The sequence below is a fragment of the Megascapheus bottae genome, chromosome X, assembly GCF_031878675.1.
Source record: "Megascapheus bottae isolate mThoBot1 chromosome X, mThoBot2.hap1, whole genome shotgun sequence".
Classification (NCBI taxonomy): Eukaryota; Metazoa; Chordata; class Mammalia; order Rodentia; family Geomyidae; genus Megascapheus; species Megascapheus bottae.
Window position 1 is genome coordinate 43,485,130 of NC_143547.1, and position 25,799 is coordinate 43,510,928.

Sequence of the window (25,799 nt, forward strand, 5' to 3'; positions counted from 1 at the left end):
TCCCTTTTATTTTTATGATGGATTGTACCATGATTGCTGCAAACACCTGCAGACTGTCGTGATTGGTGCAGACTATGCCCTACCCGTTCTGACTACATAAGCTGCCTTTTCAACTCACCTTGTAAGTTGCTGAAGATATTTCATTTATGCCCACCATATTAAACATAAGGTCTCAATAAAGACCTTCTTTCTGTTGGCACATATTTCCTCTCTTTGCTGAGCTGATAACATGAAAGAGAAGGAGATAAGCCACAATGGCAGGGAGAATGCTACCCTGGCAGCAGGGCAGAAGTAAGGCATCAAATAAGCTGAATGGCTTGGGAAAAACTGAAAGGAGTTGCAGGGGCCAGTCATGGCTACCAGCAGAGAATATTGGTGGGCAGGGGATATTTAGAGCCTTAGGTTATCTGTGGAATGGAATTGGCTAGTGGAGAGACACCTCTGTTCCAGGAACTCTAACATTTAGCATGCTGACCTCTGTATGCTGTGCTGTCAGGAGTCTTAGGTCTGAATTCCAAGGCCTAAACCTATGCACTGTTCTTATATGACAAAGTCTCAGGACTACTGCTATTGTCCATTGTCATCTATTGTGTAATCTCCAAATATCCACAAAGCCCTCAAATAACTGAAAAGGCCTCTCCAGACCTACTCACAATTTTTACTTTGGGAGAGCAAAAGAATTCTAGCCAGTTGGCAAGAATGCAAGTCTGAATTACAGCCTTAACCTCTCACAGAGTATGCAATTTAGAATTAGATGTACCATAATGTTTTGAAGTGGCAGCTTAGAAGCTGTGTGATCTTGATCTCAGAGCCTCTGTTGTTACATGCAACATGAAGATTGACATAGTATCCATCTGGTGGAGATGTTGGGAGACTCACATGAAGTTATGCAGATACAGTGGCTAGTAGAGTGTGTGACATAGTAGATGATTGTTATCCTGTTCCTTATTGCTGGGTCTCTTGCGATTGCTTGGCCTCAGTTCCTTCAGTTGAACAATAGGGCTGACAAGGACCATCCTGCCTACCACATGGGGCTGGAGTGAACCACAGTTGAAAGCACTTTGCCAGCAATGAGATGCTGTCACAGCTTTACTTTCACCACATGTAGTCACAGACTGCTGAGCTAAGTCAACGTCCATATGTCAGTCTCCTTGAAGAACCAATGCATAGGGAATTGTCTCCTGCAAAATTTTTTTTTCTTAAACTTGGAAATTGGATTTATGCAGTTCTGAAAGGGGCTCTATCTACAAGGTAATTTTCTAATTGAGGGTAGATGAGAGATAAATCTCTCTTCTACTGGAAATTTTAAAATGTTTTGGGAATCTAAACAAAATTCAAGCTGCAAAAATATCCATCATATGAGTAAAGAATAGTACTTAAAGACCTTTTAATTTATGTTTCTCTCCTTGTTTTTCTTATCTCTAAATAGTTGTGTAAGGGGATTACAATTCAACTTGTGTTTATGAGTACAATACATCTTGATCAGTCACTCTTTTTATTGCTCTCACCCATTTCTTTCTATGCTACTTAAGTTACCTGGTTCCATTTTTCACCTAGGTACATTGAATAGTATGATTGCATTTGCCCACATTCCTTTCTCCATTTATCTGTGACCCCCCTTCCCCTTGACCTCTCTCCACCCATGGACAAAACATGTGTCACCTTCCTGGTACTCTTTCTCTTTGTATTATTTTTCCAGTTGTGGGGCTTGAGCTTAGGACCTTGGTCTTTCTCAAGGCTAGAGCTCTACCACTTGAGCCTCAGCACCATTTCTGGCTTTTTTTTTCTATGTATGTCGTACCAAGGAATCGAACCCGGATCTTCATGCATGCTAGGCAAGCACTCTACTACTAGGCCAAACTCCCCGCCTTTCTTTGTATTTATAAGAGATAGTAAGTAATACAGTTCTTTTGGCTTAGATGTTGGCACCTAAGCTGTAAGGAAGCTTTGGCTGCATACCCAGCAATCATATGTCTTGCAAGCACATTTCCTAGGTGAGTATCTTTTTTACTAGATGATACTACATAGATTCATATCAAAGAACCTGGAAATTTTAATTTAATACCACAGAATGGCAGAATTAGAAGGTTATAACATATTGGAGTAAGGAGAGCCCTAAGACTACAAAGTTAAGCTTATCACCAGTGGCTCACATCTGGCATCCTAGCTACTGAGGAAGCTGAGATCTGAGAATCCTGATTCAAATGTAGCCTGAGGGGCATAAAAGTCCATGAGACACTTACCTCTAATTAACCAGCCAGAAGCTAAAAGTGTGGGTGTGGCTCAAGTGGTAGAGCACTAGTCTTGGGTGCAAAAAGCTGCAAAATTAGAAACCTTTAGCTATCTTTCATGTGTGAAGTAATCTATTGATTTACTTCCTCCATAAGCACTTATTTTGTGTCTATTACATAGCCAAAGTATATATCTACAAATGACAACATATCCATTCCTTCATTGGCTTATAATCTAGTAGCAGACAATGACAGAAAAGACAAATAGACAAATGAATAAATAAACTCTGTTTACAATGTTTGAGATTCTACAAATAAGTATTGAGGTACAGAATGATGGTATAATTGGGGGAGGAAATTTTTGATTGTACATATGTTTAGGAGAAGCTTCCAAAGGAATTTGTTTTAAGCTGGGATTTGAAGAAGAACAAAAAAAAATAAATGTTTTGGAAAATAGCATTCCAAGGAAGAGTAACGGCATGTTTCAAAACTTTAAAGCTGGAGAGTTCAAAGCACTGAATACCAGTGCAATTAGAACAGAATCAATGGGAGGAGGACCAGTGCAAAATTAAGTTAAAGGGGTAAAAATGATTAGATCATGAAAGATGCTTCTAAGTAAAAGTACAGAGTTTGAGATTTATCCAGACTCTTTATAGGGCATAAAATCAGAGGAATCATATTTAATTTAAGTTTATGAAACTTTGTGGGCTGGGCATTAGTGTGTTTATGCCTATAATCCTGGCCACTGAAGAGGCTGAGATCCAGAGGATCATGGTTCAAAGCTGGTCCAAGCAGAAAAGTTCTTAAGACTCTCCCTCCAATATAATCAGCAAAAACTTGGACTGGAGGTGTGGCTCAATTGTTGGAGCACTAACTGTGAACCAGAATGCTGAGTGAGAATGTTAGGCCCTGATTTTAAGCCCTAGTACTGGCACATGAAAAACTTGTTGTGTGGCATATAGAGGAGAGATGGCAAAAGAGGAAGCATGGTAAAATAGTAGAAGCAAGAGATGATGTTAGTTTAGAAAAATGGTGGTGGTGATGGATATAGAGGCACAAGCATGTATATGAGGTATGTATACTTTTGTTCCAGAAGTGGGGCTGTACTTCAGGGATTGGGCATTGTCTGTTGTCTTTTTTATTCAAGAATGGCACTGTACCTGTTGATGCAAAACTCTAGTAGTTTGCTGATTAATTGCAGATAAGAATCTCATGGATTTTTCTGCTTTGGTTGGCTTTGAACCTTGATGCTTAGATATCAGCCTCTGGAATAATTAGAATTATGAGCATGAGCCACCAGCACTCATCAAGCATGGACATGGGGAATTTCTTATAAATAAAATTGGGGGGACAGGAATGTGGCCTGTAGCATGCACGAAGCCCTGGGTTAATTAAGAAAGCTCAAGGATAGTGCCCAGGATCTGAGTTCCAGCCCCAAGACTGGCAAAAAATGGAAATACTAATTAAAGTGTAAGAAGAAAAAGAACTCAAAGCAGGTGCCCACATTTTTATCTTGAGCAACTGCTGGATAGTGGTTTAACTTCTGAGATATAGAAGATAATTTGAATTTTGAGGGGTTGTAGTTGGAATCAATAGTTCACTTGGAATATGTTAATATAAAGACATTTGTGGAATATTCAAGTGGGGATGTCAAATATCCAAGTAGATACAGTATCTGTTAGAAGTACGTTATGTGGGTGTTGTGATGTGTATGTGGTTTGTCTTTGCCATATTGGTATTTTGTCCCAGTGAAACTATGTTGAGTATTGGAGCTTTCAGAGTGATTAGGTCACTAGGAACCATTCATTTCTTTTTTGTGGAACTGGCATGAGTATTTTATTAACTTTAAGTAACTGTAAAAAAGAGTTGCTCTCCAACATATCAGTTTATGGATACAGTGCCTTTTTTTTTTTTTGCCAGTCAAGAGCCTTGAACTCCGGGCCTATTTTCTAAAGGCTAGAGCCATACCACTTGAACCACAGCACTATTTCCAGTTTTTTTTCTATTTATGTGGTACAGAAGACTCAAACCTGGGTCTTCATGCATGCTAAGCTAGCACTCTACCACTAGCCACACTCCCAGCCCGGTTACAGTGTCTCTTGATCAATTCAATACTTAATCTAAAAATTAAGAAAAGTGAGAAAAGGGCAAGTAGGAAGGGTGGGTGAGACTGTTGAATGGGGAAACTGTCTTAATTCTTGCAGAATTGGATTAGTTCTCTTGACAGCAAATTATTATAGAGAAAGCCTGTCCTTTTATTTCCTCATTTTGCAATGCTTGCTACAGTTTTGTGAGCTACTTCTCATCATTCAAGTCCATTCTCTTTTTACTTAGCTTATATATTATCTATTTTAATAATGAACTCACAAAACATCTGCTGAGTATTTGGGATATGTATTGGTTACTATTCCAAGAACTGAAGAAATACCAATGAACAGCTACATTCCAAGTGGCTCATGCCTTTACTCCTAATTACTCAGGAGAGTGAGCAATGAGGATTGTGGTTCAAATCTAGCCTGGGCAGGAAAACTCATAAGACTCTGGTCTGCAATTAACCACTAAAAACTAGAACTGATGCTGTGGCTTAAGTGACAGAACATTAGTCTAGAACAAAGAGCTCAAGAACAGCACTCAGGCCCTGAGTTCAAACCCCATGTCCAAAAAACAAAAACAAAAACAAAAACAAAAACAAAAACTGAAAACAGAGCAGAATAAAGTAGATGAGGAATTCAAAGAGAAGGCACATTGCAATTTATATAGTGCTTAAGTTAGGTCTTATTAAATAAATGCCATTTGAACAAAGACTTAAAATAAGTGGAGGGAAGCAGACATGTTGTTTTCTGGGGAGGAAGGCTTTCAAGTTGTGGGTACAGTCTGTGCAAATGATTTAAAGTAACAATATGCCTGAAGATGTGTTTGAGAAGTACCAAAGAACCAAAGTGGCTGGAGCACAATGAGCAAAGGGGGAGTAAACAAGAAAGGAGCAAGCTATACGTAGGCATTTAAAAGCCACTGTAAGTCATTTGGCTTTTCCTCTAAGTAAAAACAGAGATCTTCTGGAGGCTTCCATAGGAAAAATGTCCCAATGTGATTTATCTTTCAAAAGGACCACTTTGGCTGCTGTGTCAAGAATACACTGTAGCTTATTTCTGTTGCTTATGACCAAAGAATTCTAACTAATATACAGAGGACATAAAATATTAAACAAAGGCATACACGCCAGAAATATCAAACTGTGTTTGGGGAACACTTTGGGGAAGTGGCAGAGGTCAGATGATGAATTTTGTGTTCCATTTTAAGGAACTTGGTCTTTAGAGACCACTAGAATCTATGACTGGTTTTAAGTGAGAACACAAAATGGTTTAGCTTGAAAATGATACTACTCTAGTAGATGGGAGAGAATCTTCTAAGGCCTTCCGCATTTACTCTTTGAGATACTCTCCCCAAAGCCTATTGCTCCATGTGCTTGACCTATGTCTCAGCAACTGATTTATTCTTTTTTTTTCCCTTGCTTTGTAGAAATGTAGCACAACTGATCATCTTCCATGATGTAGCCAACTTTCTGTATCTCTAAATTCTAGAGTATGCAAGAGGAGCCTTCTGGGTAAAGCCATAAAGGGGAGCTATACCCCTTTCTGCCCTTTTAATGATCTATTTTTAGTCTTATAACTGGATACATCAACATTTCTGTTTTGTTTTGAAGTTCCTGTGAGAAAAAAAATCTCTTGACTTGAAAATATCTGCTGACCGCATGTGCTTGAGAAGTTTCCCTAATTTGCAGTATGTACCAAGTTTACCTTACCTATTGGCTGCAGAAGAGAACGTCATGATAATACTTAGGGGAAATTCCTCTGCAGTATTGGAAAGTTCCTTTCCCTTCCTAAAAATCTTTAAAAAAAAAAGCTAAAATACCATGGGCCAAAATATTTCAGATATCAATCAACATAGCTGTCATATATTCATACTTCCAGCTCACAATATTTGTTCCAGGCAGAGTATGTGAAGGCCTTAATGGAGATGAACATCCTTATACATAAAAATCCATCCCAAAGTGCCTCATTTCACCATTCCTCCATAAGTTTCTACAACAATTCTAAAATTTACCTGGTTAACCAGATGGGATTCCATTTTTTAACCTGATGGACTATGGAGTTGTGTCCCCTTCCTAGCCTTTGGATGATTTGATATTTCATATCTTCAGACAAATCACTCACCTTACTGCAAATTCTTTCAAAAAACCCAAGTCCAAGATAATTGGTATTTAGGATGATAAAAATCAGAAAGGTAGGTTCTCATCAGGAAATTTCATTTTTATCTTAGACACAGCAGTTTCCTTTGACCCAAGAGAAAACATAGGTCAGTGGCTCATGCCTGTAATCCTAGCTACTCAGGATGCTGAGGTCTGAGGATCATAGTTCAAAGCCAGCCTGGGCACAAAAGTCCATGAGACTCTTATCTCAAATTAAGCACCAGAAAACCAGAAGTAGTGCTGTGACATAATGTGGTAGAGTGCTAGCCTTGAGCTGAAGAGCTCGAGAATAACATGTAGGCCTTGAGTTCAAGCTGCTCTACGACCAACAAGCAAACAACAAGATAAAAGAACATGAGACCTGGGTCCATTTATGCAGATGACAAGTCATTAAATAAAACCTATCTTTCCCCTCTCCTTTAAACAGAATTCTCAAACTTATGCTGGGCATATGGTTGTCCAAAATGAAGAGTGTATTTTCTAGTCTCCTTGTCAGCTGGATGTATATCTGTATTTACAAGCCAACAAATTGTATAGGCCAAAGTGGTTCAAGTGTAACCTCTTAACCCTATATAAAAAGTAAAACATGTGCCCTTCCTTCTTTTCTTGCCCCTCCTGATTGCTAAAATGTATGAAATGCATGGAAATGAAGCCACTTAAACTATATGAATATATGTACATATGTAAAGATGACAAAGTAACTATTTAAAAAGACTTTAGTTAAAACAGACTCAGAAAGCCCGGGGCAGTGGCTCAGGCCTGTAACCCTAGCTACTCAGGAGGCTGAGATTTGAGGATCAAGGTTCAAACCCAGCATGGGCAAAAAAGGACCTGAGACTCTTATCTCCAATTAACCTCTAGAAAACAGGAGGTGGGGCTTGGCTCAAGGGTAGGGAGGTATCCTTGAGCTGAAGAGCTAAGGGACAGTGCCCAGGCAGAGTTCAAGCCCCATCACCCACAAAACAAACAAAACAAAACAAAATAAAACAAAACAAAAAAAACAGACACAGAGACCAATGGGCTAGGATAGAGCCCAGAAATAAACCCATGCATCTGGAGCCAACTGATTCTTGACAAATGCACTGAAAATACACACTGTAGAAAAGACATCATCATTGAGAAATGGTATTGGTCGAGCTGAATCACCACAGAAGATTGAAACTGGACTCCCACCCTCACATCACAAAAACCAAAATGTAAAAAGGATCAAAATCGTGAGACTCTATTTTTTGTGGGTTGTGGAGCTTGTATTGTGGTCCTGGGTGCTCTTCCTGAGCTCTTCAGCTCAAGACTATTGCTGTACCCCTTGAGACTCAGCGCCATTTCCAGTTTTCTGGTGGTTAATTGGAGATAAGAATCTCATGGACTCTCATGCCCAGACTGGCTTTGAACCTCAATCCTCAAATCTCAGCCTCCTGAGTAGCTAGTAGTACAGGCATGAGCCATGAGACTCTTTTTTTCATATATTTTTATTGTAATTAATAGAAGGGTTACATTATATTATATAGAAGGTACATCAAGTGATAGACCTCTAGCCTTGAGAAAAACCAACGACAGTGCTCAGGCCCTGAGCCCAAGCCCAGGACTGAAAAAAATTGAAAATAATAGAAAAAATTGAAGATGCACAAGTGTGCATCATAGTCCTTGGCAATTTACCTAAATTTTATGTGATTAATAACTTCCTAATTTTTAACCTCATTACATTTTGTTTAAACTAGTACAGAATTTGGTACCAGATTTTAAGTATTGCTATAGATTTGGAAGTTTCACATACAAAAGAAGATGGTGGAGGACGGAATGGGTGCCAGTGATCAAGGTGCTTAGTAGTCATCAGTTGACATGTTGAACTGCAACTTTTTTTGTGAAATGAAAATATAATAAAAAGTAAAAAGCTGAAGTGAAAAAAGTATAAGGCTAGAAATGTAGTAACACTAGTTATACCCTTGGAAGAAAAAAATAAGCAATTGTTAATCTTACGAATGATACCTTGTAAATCTGAGCATGTGCCTCTCACTCTAATGATAATTCTTAAAAATTCTCATGTTGGTATGTTAGCTATCCCTTGTCACTTGCAAGTGCATATGTATGAAATGAATTTTGCCTGATTATAAATTATGGCTTTGAAGAGGAAGCAACAGGAGATAAGGTCTTCAAGCTATTATCAAGTATGTCTTCTTAATGTATTTTATTATTTTTGTTTTCTTTTTCTTTCTTTCTTTCTTTTTTTGGTTGATCGTGGGGCTTGAACTCTGGGCCTGGGTGCTGTCTCTGAGCTCTTCAGCTCAAGGATATTGCTCTACTACTTGAACAATAGGGCCAATTCTATTTTTCTGATGGTTTATTGGAGATAAATATGTCATGGGACTTACAACTCTGGGCTGACTTTGTACTGTAATCTTCAAATCTTACCTTCCTGAATAGCTAGGATTACAGGTGTGAACCACCGGTGCCTGGCATTCTTTCTATAATATTTAAAATTTTTAAAGAATTTTATTGGTTATTGGATTGAATATGTAATATTTTGATAGTATAGATATTTTCATAATATTAATTCCACTAACCAAAGAATGCATGAGTCCTACTCATCTTCTACTGTCTTAACGTCTTTCTTCAAAGTTGCATAGTTTCTTCCAGGTATATAGTTTTTATTGTAGGAGTTCTACATTATAGGTACCATTCAGAGTAGAGTGACAGAGCAATATAAATGAGCACTAAGTGAAATGTAAAATTCAAAAAGAAACCATATATTGCAATGTTAAAAAGTGTAAATATCAAGTATATTTTCCAATTGATATTATAAAGGAATGGAACTGTGACATATATCACATAAATTAGGATTTAAAACACCAGGATTAAAAAAAAATAGGTGCAGAAAAATGTAAAGCTATAGGGTAATAGGGAAAGAAAAAGAGATAAAGCAAGTTGGAAAAGTGGGGGAGGGCAGCATGAAAGTATTAGGAGTAATATAGAAGAGAATATTCTAAAATATATAGAAAATAAAACTGGGAAAAAGACAAACCAGGACAACTGTACAAATAAAAAGAAGAAAATATCCCAAACCTCAAATACGAAACACAACAAACAAAAACTAATTTAAAAACCTTGAGTCATCTTTCTTGTTTTTTTTTGTTTTTGTTTTTGTTTTTTTTTGCCAGTCCTAGGCTTAAGCTCAGGGCCTGAGCACTGTCCTTGGATTTTTCTCAAGGCTAGAACTCTACCACTTGAGCTCCGCACCACTTCTGGCTTTTTTTTCTAAGTATGTGGTACCGAGGAATCGAACCCGAGTCTTCGTGCATGCTAGGCAAGCATTCTACTACTCGGCCAAACTCCCGGCCTCATATTTCTTGTTTTTTGAGAAGTATGAATTTCCCTTTCCATAGTGCATTTCTTGTTTTGTTTTGTTTTTTTCTTTTTTGGGAGTGGCACTGTGATTTGATTTGAGAGTTTTATACTTCCTAGGCAAGTGGCTGTACCACTTAATGCATGCCTATAGCTCTTGTTTTATTTTTATTTAGTTATTTTAATGTGTGACACCAAGAGTCTTTGTCTTATTATGGAATGAAGCTAGACAGAGATATTAATGTATCATATGCTTTAAGCAGGGGGATCGACAACAAAACACTTCAGTTATATTGTAACTGTGCCTGCATTCTTGTTGTTTTTCTTTTGAGTTAGGGTCTTGTGTTTTGGATTGGAAAGCTGGTCTGCAATCTTGCTATTTACATTTCCTGTCATACTTGGGGTGACAGACATGTATCACCAAACTTTTGTTTTCTTCTTGAGCTGAGGTCTTGAGAACTTGTTCTTTCCCCCCCCTTTTTTTTCCAGTTCTGGTGCTTGAACTCAGGGCCTGGGTACTGTCCTTAGACACTTTTTGCTCAAGGATTGCACTCTGCCACTTGAGCCACAGCACCACGTGCACCTTTTTCTGTGTATGTGGTCCTGGGGAATCAAATTCAGGGCTTCGTGCATGGTAGGCAAGCATTCTACCACTAGGCTACATTCCTGGCCTGTCTTGTGAACTTTTGCCAGGGTTGCTTGGAACCCAAATCCTCCCAATATTAGGTTACTTCATAGGTAGAATTACAGATGGGAGTCACTATGCCAAACTGTTAGGTGAGGTGGGATGTTTGGCATCTTTTTGCCTGGATTGGCTTGGAACTCTGATCCTTCAAAATTCAGCCTCCCAATATCCAAGATTAGGTGTGAGGCAGCACAGCTGACTGTAGGGCATATTTTTGTGCCAGTCTTGGAGCTTGAACTCAGAACCTTGTGCTCTCCCTGAGCTTTTTTACTTAAGACTAGCCTCTTCTGACTTTTTTGGGGGATGATTCGTTGGAGATAAGAATGTCATAGACTTTCCTGCCCAGGCTGGCTTTGAACTGTGATCACCCTCCTCCTTAGTAGCTAGGATTTTAGGCATGAGCCACACACATCTGGCTCTAGAGCATTTTGAGAAAGTCAAACAAATAATAGCACCGGGTGTTGTATGATTTGACACTGTAGCTCAATGGCTGAGTGCTCATCCAGCACTTGCAAGACACTAATCCTGATCCTTAGTTTAGAAGATAGAAGATGCTTTTTTTAAGTGGGGATTAGCTTTACTTCTGATTCCCAGCAGCCAGCATCTCATAACCTAAGTTCAGTCTAGGCTCATTCTTTATTCATATTGACTCTGCGCTCATTTTCCATTTGACTCAAGGTGATTCCTACATCCTTCAGGCTCATGTTGAGTCCCTAGCTCACTCTGGATTCATTTCCCAGGATTTCCACTTCGTTCAGGTTTGTAAGACTCCAACTCTCCTGACTCACCTAGGACCAGGTTGTACCCAGTGCTCATGCTTGTCCCACTCAGGGCATCACTCTCAATGCAGGACTTCTGGCTTATGTTTTAGTGTTCACCCATGCAATTTTCTGTCTGGGAATTTGAGTCCTAGCCCCAAAGAGTTTTGTAGGTCAACATGGGTGGTCAGTGTGCTTCTTTGTTTATGGAAGGCATTGGCGGTTTGTAGATATGAAACTACTGGATCTTCTGCTGTTTCCAGCTGAGAAATTTGCTTTAAGATCCTTCCTGTGAGATGATTCCTAGTAAGTGAGATGGAAAGCGTCAGGGGCCACTTCTCCAATGTCTGCTTGCTGTGTGGGATGTAGATCTCCTATCTTCAAGTTTATTATTTTTACAGAGCACCAGCTGTTTGTATCCAGCTTGTGTGTGTCTATGAAGTCTCCCAAAGAGGGTTTCCTTTTTTCCTTTTTCCTGCAGTCCTAGTGAGAGGACTCATCCCCTTTCCGTTTTGTTTAGCACTTTATGTTCCCATCCTTTATTTCATTTGTAAATTTCAAGCTCAAGACAGGTAACCATTTCTTCTAACCATTTCCTGTTTGCAATTGTCCTTTCTTTGCCTTTGTATGCCACTGGCCTCTCTCTGATCATGCACCTGAGGTTTGAAGATTCATGAAAACACGAGGAAGTGCTGAATGTCTCTAAGCCACCATGTTAGCCAACTTGGACAGCAGGAGTAACTAATTTCTTTTTCTTATGTTTTTTTGTGCATGGAGAAGGCTGTTGGGCCTAACTCCATGAGACTTTGCATGCCACTCCCTTCAACAAATTCAGCAGAGCTGTATATGGAAAATGAAGACACTAGGCATGGTGGTACACACTGATTCCCCAAACACAGGGGGGAGTAAGGCAGGTGAATTGTGACTAAGTTCTGTCTAGGTTTCATAGAGAGTTTCAGGCCAGCTGGAGCCACATAGTGAGCCCCTATTTCAAAAAGACATTAAAAAAAATCCAAGGAGATATTGCAACTTAGATTAAAACTAAAATACTAATTACTAGAAAACCTTCCCTACAGGAAACAGTACAGAGAGTCCTTCAGGCTAGAATTAAAGAACATTATACAATAACTCAAATTTGTATGCGGAAAGAAAGAAAAATGGTAAAAATTAATAAAGAAGATTCTCAAATCAATGAACAAGTACATAGGTTTAATGTAACATATGCTCCTCAATTTTGTAACTATTTTTCATACTATCTCACTGAAAAGATACCAGCATAAAACAATAATAATAATAATAATAATAATAATACATTTGTACTGATTTATATGTAACTTTAAAGATACAATTGATGTGAACATAAGGACACAAAGTGGGTGGGAATCTTGAATTAAATTCAAGGGTGGCCTGGTGTAGGTGGCTTATGCCTATAATCCTAGCTATGTGGGAGGCTAAGAGGACAAAGATTAGGTCTCAAGGACATTGCAGGGAGAAAAGTTTGTGAAGTCTTATGTAAATAAAATCAGCAAAACAAATGAACAAAAATTAGGCTGGAAGCAAGGTTCAAGTGGTAGAGCATCAGACTAGTAAGATCCAGACACTGGGATCCAACTTCAGTACCATTCAAAAACTAAAAAGCAAAGTTAGGGGAAAATTATATTGCCCAAAGAAATTGTTATCCTGCTCTGTAAATTTTGTTATGAATTTCATTATCTTAAATGGAATAGGAGCTCCAGGAGGAAGACCACAAAACTGAATTATCCACAAGAAGAAATGCTCTCCCCCCTCTCTTTCTCTCTCTCCCTCCTTCTCTACCTCCCCTCCTCTCTCTTTCATTCTAAGACTAGGACTCAAACTGAAAATTTGATGCTCAGTGGCACGTGGCCTACCACCTGTGCCTCCAACCCCATGAAGAAATACTCTCAAGTTTCTACTTCAGAAGGAGGCACAGATAACAATGAAAAGTGAAAGATGGTATAGCAATGACAGGGGCAACACATAAAAATATTATTCTCAGGAAACAGGACCATAAACTTTTAGAGCTAAAAAAACAAATTTACCTCAACTGCTTGAGCAGGGAATTTGTACAACTGCTGTCCATTGAGACTTGCTCATAGCTGTGGAGCAGTGAGTGTCATGTATATCTCCTAATTCCCTTTCCAAGAAAAATATTACTTCATTTGCTATAATATACCATGGATAAAGAGAGTGATACTTTACTTCATAGTTTAGAAGTCATCAGAATGTGGTGAATGAAGCCACACTCTATTTAGATGTGAACAACTACATTTCACAGACAGGCCTTAGATTTTTAGCTAAATTCAGTGAAGAAAAAAAACTTTGTCTTGTCTTTCTTGGGATAAGGTAAAGGTACTGTCTGTACTAAAGGAACTACTTGCTTATTCAAGCAAAGGAGTTGTATCCCTAAGGAAATCTAGCTGTGTTCCATTACCCATCCTCCTCTTTACTCCTTTCTTCATTTTCCACCTAACACGATGTCAGACATGATGGCAGAATCTGTGTATATCATACAGGACCACGAATGAGATAGAGTCATATAGGGAAAGATGTCACAAAACAAGACTGGATTTCTTTCACTGTCAAGTCTTGAAACCTGGGATAATCTGTGATACATACATAGATACACACACACACACACACACACACACAAAATACATACCTTTCTATCTTTTTTAAGGCATTGTACTAAGGGGTGTTTAAAAATTATTATATGAGCTGGAGCACTTGTGGCTCACATCTATATTCCTAGTGCTCAGAAGGCTGAGATGTGAGTGTTGTGGTTCAAAGTTAGCCTTGGCTAGAAAGTCTGAGAGACTTGTATTTCCAATTAACCACACCAAACCCAGAAGTGGAAGTAATGATAGAGTACAACTCTTGGGCAAAAATCCAAGTTATTAGCATGGCCATCAAAAATATATATGAATTATACCAAAGAATGGAATTTATGATAACATTTTCATACACTTACATAATGTGGTTTTTAATATATTCATCTCCATTACCTTTGTTTTTACTCCCCAATTTTTGTTTTTTGTGGCCTTCCTGTCACAGCCATTAATTTTACATCCTAATTAACACAATGATTTTTTGTGTGTGGGTACACTTTTTGAATAAAGTGGTTGGGAAAATTTGAACAAAACTCAGAGCAATATCTTAATGATCCTGATATACTGCTTTCACAGAAAGTGGGACAGAGTTCTGACAGGTATTTACTAAGTGCCTTTCCCTTTATTTATTGAATTCCAAATGAAAACCCTTGCTTAAAAGTTCTTTCTGTAGTGTAGGTATAGACTTGCAGTTTATTTTGAGAAAAAAATCTTTGGGGAATAGGGTTGTAAATTGTGTGTGTGTGTGTGTGTGTGTGTGTGTGTGTGTGTGTGTGTGTGTGCTGGTCCTGAGGCTTCAACTCAGGCACTGGGCACTGTCTCTGAGGTTTTATTTCTTAAGGCTATCCACTCAACCCCTTCAGCCACATTTCCACTTAAGCTTTTTAGTGGTAAATTGGAGATAAGGGTCTATCTTTACTGCCTGACAAGGCTTTGAAAGTCGATCCTCAAATCTCATCTTCCTGAGCAGCTAAAATTATGGGTATAATCCATGGGTGCCCAGCTTGCAAGGGTTTCTGAAATTGTAAAATGAGAATACACTATTACAGCTACAGCTCCTTTCCTCTGTTCTTTTTCTTAATGGATTCTAGAGGGATAATACCAAGCTTCAGAGAAGTTAAGTCATTTTCTTTCTTTTTTTGTGGGTCATGGAGCTTGAACTCTGGGCCTGTGTGCTGTCCCTGAGCTCTTCATCTCAGGGACTCTTGGCTCTTAAGCCAATCCTCACTTTTTATTTCTAGATGTTAATTGGAGATAAGAGTCTCAGGTCTATTTGTGCCCAGGCTGGCTTTGAACATTGATCCTCAGATCTCATCCATCTGAGTAGCTAGGATTACAGGCTTGAGCTCTGGTTAAGTCATTTTCTGTGGCTACAATACATGGTAGATACATATCCAATGGTGCTTGATTTCAAAGCCTCTTCTTTTAAGCACCATGCTGTCCTACCTGTGGCTGCATCTTGTGACACATTGACCAGAATTCTGTATAAATGGCCCTAACACAGTGACGTTCCTTTTTCTGTACTTCTACAAGCAGAAATCATACCTTGCAGTCTGATGTCAAATAGCCCCCCACATTTAGTTATGCTTTAAGCTGTGTAGGCAGACAGAGACAAGTGGTGCTTATCTTGTGATTGATTGCATAAGTTGACATGAAGGATATTAAGGAGTCATTTTCTGTCAGATGCCAGTGACTCATGCCTATAATCCTGGCTACTCAGGAGGCTGAGATCTGAAGATCACAGTTTGAAACAGCCCAGACAGGAAAATTTCTGAGATTCTAGTCTCCAATTACCCACCAGAAAACCAGAAATGGTGCTATAACTCAAAATGGTACAGCACTAACCTTGGGTGAAAAAGCTCAGGGACAAAGCCTTGGTCCTGAATTCAAGCCCCATGACTGAATAAAAAAGTCTTTTTCTTTGTGCCAGTGCTGAGGCTTGATCTCATGGTCTGGGCACTATTCCTTAGTTTGTTCTCTCACAACTGGCACTCTACAACTTGTCATAGCAGTACTTCCTAAGAAAATCTTTTTCTTGGAAGATGTCTGTTCCTCTTCTCATTCAAACTAATGTATGGAATCCTCTAGTGAAAATGTTATTTTGTTGCTCTAACTTATTTCTGGGTTCTTCTTTTCAAGTAAGAAGAGTAATAAATTTATAATGATGACTCGTTATGTAGTTGAGACTTGACTTCTTTTATTAAGATGTTAGCTTCCCTCTTTCTAGCCTGGCTTGTTGATGGTCTCTGCACAAGCACAATCTTTCTCCTGTATTTAGAGACTCAACAGGCTCAATGTAGATCTCACTAATCTAACCTAAAACTGGTGTTAATTTTCCCTTACCAATGTATACCTTTTTTTTGGCCAGTCCTGGGCTTGAGCTCAAGGCCTGAGCACTGTCCTTGGACTTTCTCAAGGCTAGAGTTCTACCACTTGAGCCTCAGCACCACTTCCAGCTTTTTTCTATGTATGTGGTACCGAGGAATTGAACATGGGTCTTCGTGCATGCAAGGCAAGCACTCTACCACTAGGCCAAACCCCCGCCCCTAATGTATACTTTAAGACTAGGCCTATGAACCTACTTTGGGCCATTTTCATATTCTAGCATATGAAGTGTACTCAGAAGTCTAAAGGACACTATAACATCTTTTCCACTACTAGATTCTGATTTCTCCAGAGCCAGTTTACATAGATATTTGTGGCTGAATGGTTCCTCAGGGGATAGTTCTTGTATGTTGTAGGATGTTTAACAGCATCTATCATATCTCTATCTCTAGCTGTCAATAGCAAGCCTTCTATGTTGCAAAAGCAGAGAAAACATCCAAATATTATCAAATGATCTTTGGGGAGCAGAAACATACCAAGGACTATACTGCTAGATTTTGTTGGGTCAAACAAATTGATATCACATGGCACCATATTGATTACTGAAGAAGCCAACCCAGAGGAAAACTGAGCATGCAGAGCCAATGAATTACCAACTCCCAAATTCCTTTAATTAAAACATCTCGTTATGAAAAATAGTACAGTGCTTATTATTTATATCAATTGGTTGAGATTTTATGATTACTTTTAGATATACCCCTGCTCACCTCTTTCAGTAACCCTAAAATAGTATTCCTTGAGAAAAAAATACTTAGCAAAGTTTTGCTAAAGTTTTTTATAAGGGAGATGAAAAATGAGTGTCTATCTTATACAAATAAGTAAATTCAGTTGTCACTATCACACATGTTTTATAGCTCATATTCTTCTTTCTGCTTACTTCAAAGTTCTCTTCCTCATTTCCCTCACTTCTTTTCACTTGCTCAGTATTTATAAGCAGACTTCTGACATATTCAAACAAATTCTTCTCTGCCCCTAAACTTGAATAATTGATTCATGTCAAAGCTCAGACAAAAAGATTCTCAGGTTAACAGGTCCCATCATCCTCAGATGGATGGTTTGTTTACATTTTAACACACCCTTTGGAGTCTTCCATTCTACTCTATCAAGCTTGTAAAACTATTCTCCCAAACACATGGCTGTGGTTAGTATCGAGTATCAGTATGTTGATAAAATATATCATTGATTTTTCAAGATAATGAGTTACTTTTCTTTCATATAAAGAAGTTCAAAAGAAGTTAGAATAGAGTTGTATGTTAGCTTTAAAATATTATCAAGACAAAAATAACCTCTAACTTTTCACCTGGTTTCTTTAAAGTGCATTCATTTGTTAAAGCATATTCCTTTGAGATCACTACCTTAGCTCTACCTCTTATGTCTGTGTCCTAGCAAGGACAAGGAAAGAAATGTGCATATCTTCTTTTTTTTACTGTCACTGTAAAGGTGATGTATATATGGTCTATTGTTTCATAAGTTAGGTAATGAACACATTTATTTTTGGACCATGTCACTCCTTCCTTTGGTCATCTGCTTTTTAAAAAAACACTTCAGAATATCTAAATCAAATTTTCTACTTGTATCTCTTTGGGCAGTACCATATCACATGGCTACCATTATCTAGAAGTGAGAATGAGGAATGGAGATTTACTTTTTTTGCCAGCCCTGAGGCTTGAAATCAGGGCCTGACACTGTCCTTGAGCTTTCTCAAGGCTAATGCTCTACCACCTGATCCACAACACCAATTTTTCTCTGTATGTGGTACCTAAGAAACAAACCCAGAGCTTCATGAATGCTAAGCAAGCACTCTACCGCGAGGCTACACTCCCAGCCCAAGTTTTACTTTTTGTTAAAAAAAAAAGTAGACAGATTGTGGTTCTCTGTGCTCCAAAATAAGCGCTTTTTTTGAGAACAAAGATGAGACATGCCTCCTAGGAATCTGCACTAGTTGCTACAATGCCATCTGTGTAGAGTCTCAGACAATTTTCCTCTATTTCACAATGTAGTATCCCATTTCGTCCTTATAAAACTCCTGCAAGGAAAGGGAATTTCAAAGCTCTTGGTCTCTTCAAACTCATAGGCAAATTGAATTGATCTGATTTTATGGGTTATGCTTTACTCATACTGTTTCTTAACTAGTTGGAAATGGAGAACCACAGACATTGTGCATAACTGCTCAGGTTACAAACAGAGACATTGATCCTATGGAGAGGAAGGAAGAGGCCTAACTCACACATAGTTTGTGGCAGTCAGAACCCCAGAATTTTTTTCCACACACCATATGAATATATGTAATACCCAGGGAGGAACATGTTAAAGGAGAAAAAACCCTATCAGCCCAAGCCATTCACATCTGTAATCTTAGCTACTAATGACGCTGAAATTTAGAGTATCAAGCCCAAAAGGCAGTCAAGTCTGGTAAGAAAAATTTGTAATACTCCATCTACAAAATAACCACAAAAAGGTGAGCTAGAGGAGTGGTTCAAATTGTAGACAGAGTACCAGCTGTGAGCAAACAAGCTGAGCAGGTAAAGACATCACTACTGGCTGGAAAAAAAAAAACCCACACCACCAACAAAAAGCAGGAGATAGTAGCTACTGATTATATTCCTAGCTACTCAGATGATTTGAAGTCAGCTGGACAAGGAAAGTCATTGAAACACTTATCTCCAATTAACTACCCCACACCTGGAAGTGGAAATGTGGCTCACGTGGTAGAACATCAGCTTTGTGCAACGAAAGTTAAGGGACAGTGCATAGATCCTGAGTTTGCATCCCAATAATGGTACACAAAAAAGACAAAGAAAAGAAACTTCTCATGGGAAGTTATAGGAGTCTATCACAGGCTGACTTCCACTATGTAGCTTTAAGATCCTTATTCTAGATCCCCATTTTCTTCCCCACATGACGATAGAAACTTGAGAGTCAGGAAGGTAGTTCCAGGATCTTTACATCTTCACCATTTACCTTAAGGAAGTTGTTTATCTGCTCTGGATCTCAGTTTTCTCATATGCAAAATGATTGGCAATGACTAGCTCTGACACTCCATGATCTTGAAACACAAGAAGCCTAATTTCTACTTGGGATGTAGGCCAAATATCATTCTCTAATTTGGAAGGTGAGGGGAGAGAGCAAGAATGACAAAACAAGAGAGGCAAGAGATGTAACTTAGCAACAGGCTGAAGAATTGAAGAGGCACACAAAGCAGAAAGAAACAGAGCCAGCATGTTCTTGGGATCCCCAAAAGGACCTACTACCAAAAATCTCATCCAGAGCTCTTGCCAGGTCTGACAATAAAGCTGAAATCACCATGGATTAACTAGTCTCTACTTTCTGTCAGCAGGACATTTTAAATTAGAGAATTATTCTTTGTGACCCAGGCAACAGAAAGTGTAAGCATCATTATGAAGCTAATGCCTGAATAGAGGCCTTTTTGGTTGGTGCACTGGCAAGAGTAGGAAGTGCCCAAACTGTCTATGCAATTTATTAGAGCCCTTGAAAGGTACAGAGGGGTCCTGTGGCTCTCTCTCTCTCTCTCTCTTTTCCTGAGTATGTTGATTCCATTTGATTGTACCTTAACATCAATTGGCCTTTAATAAGCTACACTTTGTCACTTTTTTCATTATACAACCCAATGGCTCCAGTGGAAAATGAGGGCATTTACATTCTAGTTCTGATAATTTTTGGAAATGCGTGGAGAATGAGTCAGAGGCTAGTGGTAGAGGTTAGGGAAGAAGGATAAAATGATTCAAATAGATGAAGACCTATGCTGGACTCTGCCATTCAATCATCCTGAAAACCTGGTTGGTTGAGTTTCTTCTCATTTGTAATTACCTTATAAAAATTGGGAATTCAGGCCTACCTCATTGGATTTAAGGCCTACATCATTGGATTTAAAAATGTACCCCAAGAATCCTGGAGTTTGGCCTAGTGGTAGAGTGCTCACTAGCGTGCATGAAGACTCAAGTTCATTTCCTCAGTACCACATACATAAAAAAAAGCTGGAAGTGGTGCTGAGGCTCAAGTGGTAGAGCTCTAGCCTTGAGAAAGTCCAAGGACAGTGCTCAGGCCCTGAGCTCAACCCAGGACTGGAAAAAATAAATGTATTCCAAGGATCCTACTTCAACTCTCTCTCTCTCTCTCTCTCCCTCTCCCTCCCTCTCCTGCCTGTCTCTTTGGAAGTATGTGTGCATGTGCTTGAAGTCTTGATGAAATTTTATTTTGTAGCAAGAATATTTTTAACTTTTATTTTATTTTTATTGTAAGGGTGATGTCAAAGTGCTTAAAGTTACATAATGTAATAAGTACATTTCCTGTTGAAAATTGCTACCCCTCTCTTATTTTCTCCCTCTTTCCCTCACCTACTCCCCTCCCAAAGTTGTAAAGTTCATTCCAACATAGTGTCTTACGAATTTTACTGTTGCATTGGTACAGCCTTTGTCCTTTGTTTACCAAGAAATTTTTCAATTCATTGGTATGGGAGATCAATGGTATGTCTGACTATCCAGGTTGAATGCTTATAACAACAATAAATTCCATCTTTATCCAGGTTACAGTGGCTCACACCTGTAAATCCCAAATACTATGAGATCTGAGAATAGCAGGCTGACACCTGAGGTTCACAGGTAAAAGTCAAATTGGCAGGAAAGTCCATGAGTCCCTCTTTTTTTTTCTTTTTTTTTTGGTCTGGGTGCTGTCCCTGCCTGAGCTCTTAAGCTCAAGGCTACCACCCTACCCCTTGATCCACAGTGTCACTTTGGTTTTCTAATGGTTAACTGGAGATAAGAGTCTCAAGGACTTTTGAATACTGGGCTGGCTTTGAACCATGATCATCAGATCTCAGAATCCTGAGTAGCTACAATTACAGGCATGAGCCTATTTTGTTTTGTTTTTGTTTTGCCAGTCCTGGGTCTTGAACTCAGGGCCTGAGAACTGTCCTTGGGCTTTCCCAAGGGTAGAGCTCTATCACTTGAGGCACAGCTCCACTTCCACCTTTTTCAATGTATGTGGTACCCAGGATTCAAACTTGGGTCTTAGTGCATGCTAGGCAGTCACTTTATCATCTGCCCAAACTCCTGACCCATGATACTCTTTATTTTATTTTTTGTCAGGGTAATGCCAGGTAGTCTTCCACATTGATAACGCTTCTCATGCCTTTGTCCCCCCTTCTTCCCAATCATCTTGTTTTGCACCCTTTCCTTTCCTATTTCAAATAAACAAATAAATGTTTACACAATATGCCAGGTAACAAAGTCAGATATAGTAACAACATGAGATTAACCAAAGGGCAACAAAAGAGAAGTGAAATAAAAATACATTAAGAACAACAATCACACAAGATAAAGCTCTTGTTTCCATATCTTGGAGATCTTTTCATTTAGCCTCATCCTATATGGCCTTATGTATCTAGGTTTTGAGCTATTTGTAATCCTCTGCTAGGAGAGTCCTAAGTTTGAACTATTTATTACAAATGAAGGAAACCATTGAGCCTATGTTCCTTTGGGTCTGGCTTAATTCATTTAATATGATTTTTCCCAAGTATTTCCATTTCTTAAAAATGGGGTGATGTCATTCTTTTGAGGGCAGCATAGAAATACATCATGTATATATAAAATATCATCCTGATCTAATCATTTACTGAGGGGCATCTGGGCATACCTTCGCTATGTTAAATAGTGCAGCAATGAACATCATTGTTCTGGTGGCTTGAGTATGTCCTTGTTTCTGGACATTTGGGTAAATGCCAAGGAGGGGGATTGCCCTGTTACAAGGGAGCTCTATGTTTAGTCATATGAGGAATAGCCATCCTGCTTTCCATAGTGGTTGAGGGAGTTTACACTGCCACCAACAGTGTAGTAGAGATCCCTTCTGGCCACATCCCTGCCAGCATCTGTTGTTATCAGATTTCTTGATAATGATCATTCCAACTGGAGTGAGGCAGAATCTCAACATTGTTTTTTTTTGGAGGTGGGGGGTCATGGGGCTTGAATTCTAGCCTGGGCACTGTCTCTGAGCTCTTCAGCTCAAGATTACAACCCTACCCCTGGGACTGGATGTTGTGCCTGAGCTCTTCAGCTCAAGGCTACCACCCTACCTTGGAGCCACAGCCCCACTTCCTGTTTTCTGATGATAATTGGAGCTAAGAGTCTCTTGACTTTGTATTTCCCAGGCTGGCTTTGAACCATGATCCTCAGATCTCAGCCTCCTAAGTAGCTAGAATTACTATTGTGAGCCACCACTCCCGGCTTCAAGTTTGTTTTGATTTGCTTTTCTTTTATGACTAGAGATATTGAGCATTGCATTTCTTCATGTGTCTATATGTTATTCTTATTTCATCTTCAGAGAAGTCTCTCTAAGTCTTTAGCACAACTTTTAATGGAATGGTAATGGGATTTTTTTTGTCAATCCTGGGTTGAGCTCAGAGCCTGAGCACTGTCCTTGGACTTTCTCAAGGCTAGAGCTCTATCACTTGAGTCTCAGCACCACTTTCGGCTTTTTTCTGTGTATGTGGTACCGAGGAATCGAACACTGGTCTTTGTACATGGCAGGCAAACATTCTACCACTAGGCTAAACTCCCATCCCCTGATGGTTGTTTCTTTGAAGATTTGTTTTGGAGAGATTCACTTGTTTTTTGCTCTAGAAGTTTTTTAGATATGAGGCAGATCTCCCACTCTCTGGGCTTTCTATTTAACTTTCTAGTTATGCCTTTGCCATACAGAAGCTCTGTAGTTTAATGTAGTCCCATTTTTCTAAACTTTCTTTAATTTCTTGTGTTTCTGTGACTTTTTAAAAGAAATTTTCGACCTGTGCCAAGGAGACCTAGTGTATCTCCTATTCTTTCTTGTAAACTTTTGAGGGTAAAGAACAAATTCACAGCCCTCCCCTCAGAATAAAAGAAAAAATTTGCTTGAAAAAAATAATTTTGAGGGTATCTGATTTTACCTGAAGGACTTTGATCCATCTGGAATTAATTCTGGTGCAGGGTTACATAGAAGGATCCAACTTTAGTTTTCTACAGGTGCTTAACCAATTCTGCCAGAAGTACTTGTTGAAGAGCCTGTATTTCTTCCATTCTATTATTTTTGGCTACCTTATCTAAGATTAGCTGGCCATAGGTCTGCAGGTTGATTCCTGGGTCTTCAGTTCTATTCCATTGGTCCTCAGGCCTGTTCTTGTGCCTGTACCAAGCTGTTTTGGTTATTATAGCTCTGTAATAGAGTCTAAAGTTTGATATGGAAATTCCTGCTGCACTCTTCTTTCTACTAAGGATTGTTTTTGCTAAAAGGGGTCTTTTATTATTCCATATGAAATTTTGGATTGCCTCTTCTATTTCTTTAAAGAATGACGCTGGGATATTGATGGGAATTGCAGTGAATTTGTAGATAGCCCTTGGCTATCTCCGCTTCCTCAGTTCTGCTTTAATTTTCTTTTTCATGTTTTTAAAGTTTTCATCATAAAGGTCCTTTACATTTTTAATTAATTTAATTCCTAGGTACTTTATTTTCTTTGAGGCTTTTGCAAATGAAGTTGCTTTCCTGATTGCTTCTTCGCTCCTCTCATTGTTGGCATACAGGAAGGCGGTTGATTTCTGAGGGTTAATCTTATACCTTACTACTTTGCCACAATTTTGAATCAGCTCAAGCAATTTGGGAGTGGCATCTACAGGGTTCTTTAAATACAGAATAATGTCAACTGCAAAGAGGGAAAGTATCACTTCCTCTGTCCTTATTTGGATCATGCTTCATGCTTGTTTGCTTCTTGCTTTATAGCTCTGGATAGGAATTCTAATACTATATTAATGAGGAGTGGAGAGAGTGGGCATCCTTGTTTCATTTCTGATTTTAGAGGAAAAGGATTTAGCTTTTCCCCATTAAGTAAATGGTAGCTTTAGGTTTGTCACTCACAGCCTATATTATACTGAGGAATGTTCCATGGATTCCTAGTTTCTCCAGAGCTTTTAGCATAAGGCGTGTTGGATCTTGTCACATGCCTTTTCTGTATGCATCTATTAAGACAATCATGTGATTCTTGTCATTGCTCCTGTTGATGTGATGAATTACATATATTGAACTAGCTTTGCAACCTTGTGATGAATCCTGTTTGATCTTAGTGTATAATTTTTATGAGTTATTGAAGACAGTTGGCCAGTATTTTGTTGAGAAGTTTTGCATCAATATTCATCAAAGAAATGGGTCTATAGTTCTCTTTTTTTGATGAGTCCCTGTCTGACTTTGGGATGAGGGTTATGCTGGCTTCATAGAATGACTTTGGCAAAGAGCCTTCACTTTCAATTTCATTGAAGAACTTTAGGAGTATTGATGTTAGCTCTGCTTTGAAGGCCTTATAGAATTCAGCTGTGAATCTTTCTGGCCCTGGACTTTTCTTGGATGGGAGATCTCTTATTACCATTTCTATTTCAATACTTGAAATAGGTGTGTTTAGTTGGATTAGGTCTTCTTGGTTCAGTGTGGGTATGTTAATATTGGGTTGAAATTCATCTATGTCTTCTAGAATATCAAATTTGTTGGCATAAAGGTTTGAAAAGTATTCCCTTATGATGCTCTGGATCTTGGTAATTTCTGTCATGGTAGTTCCATTCTTGTTCATGATTTTGTTTATTTGGGTGTGCTTTCTTCTTTTTTTGGTAAGATTTCCTTAGGATCTGTCAATTTTGTTAATTTTTTCAAAGAACCAACTCCTTGTTTTATTGATTCTATGTTTTTTGCTCTAATTCATTTAATTCTGCTTTGCTTTTAATAATTTTCTTCCTTCTATAGCAATTGGAATGGTTTGTTGCTCTTTTTCCAAGAACTTAAGGTGCACTGTTAAATTGTTGGTTTGCAATTTTTCCAATATCTTAATGTAGGCCCTCAGAGCTACATATTTTCCTTTGAGTACTGCCTCTGCTGTGTCCCAAAGAACTGGTATTTTGTATGCTCTTTTTGTTGAATTCCATAAACTGATGAATTTCTGTTATGATCTCCTAATGACACACTCATGATTCAACAATGTGTTGTTCAGTCTTCATGAGTTACAGGGTTTTCCTTGGTGGAGATTGATGTTCAGTTCCAATTTTATGTTGTTGTGGTATGAAAGAATGCAGGGAATAATTTCAGTATTTCTGAATTTGCCCAGTTTTGCTTTACGCCCTAAAATGTGGTCTATTTCAGAAAATGTTCCATGTTCTGCTAAAAAAATGTATATAATGGTGTTGCAGGGTGGAATAATCTGCAGTTGTCTCTTATGTCTAGTTGGTCTATGCAATTTTTCAATTCTGAAGTTTCTCTGTTGAGTTTTTGCCTGGTTGATCTACCCAGAGGTGACAACGGTGTGTTAAAGTCAACAACAATCTGTGTTTGGATCTGCATGTGGTTTTAATGTAAGTAAAGTTTGTTTGAGGAAGTTGGGGGCTCCAGCAATGTGTGTAAATATTTAAGATGGTTATATCCTCCTGAAGTAGAGATCCCTTTAGTAGTGTGTAATAACCTTCTTTGTCTCTTCTCACTAATTTTAGTTTGAAGTCTATTTTA

At 38.6% G+C, this 25,799-nt stretch overlaps 1 non-coding gene across 1 annotated transcript; it reads right to left on the reverse strand.

Moving 5' to 3' along the window:
• Positions 1 to 10,003: 10,003 nt before the first annotated feature.
• On the reverse strand, positions 10,004 to 10,130 carry LOC150040962 (small nucleolar RNA SNORA63). The gene has a single exon (XR_016533933.1). It is a non-coding gene; the product is annotated as a small nucleolar RNA SNORA63 (small nucleolar RNA).
• Positions 10,131 to 25,799: the final 15,669 nt, after the last annotated feature.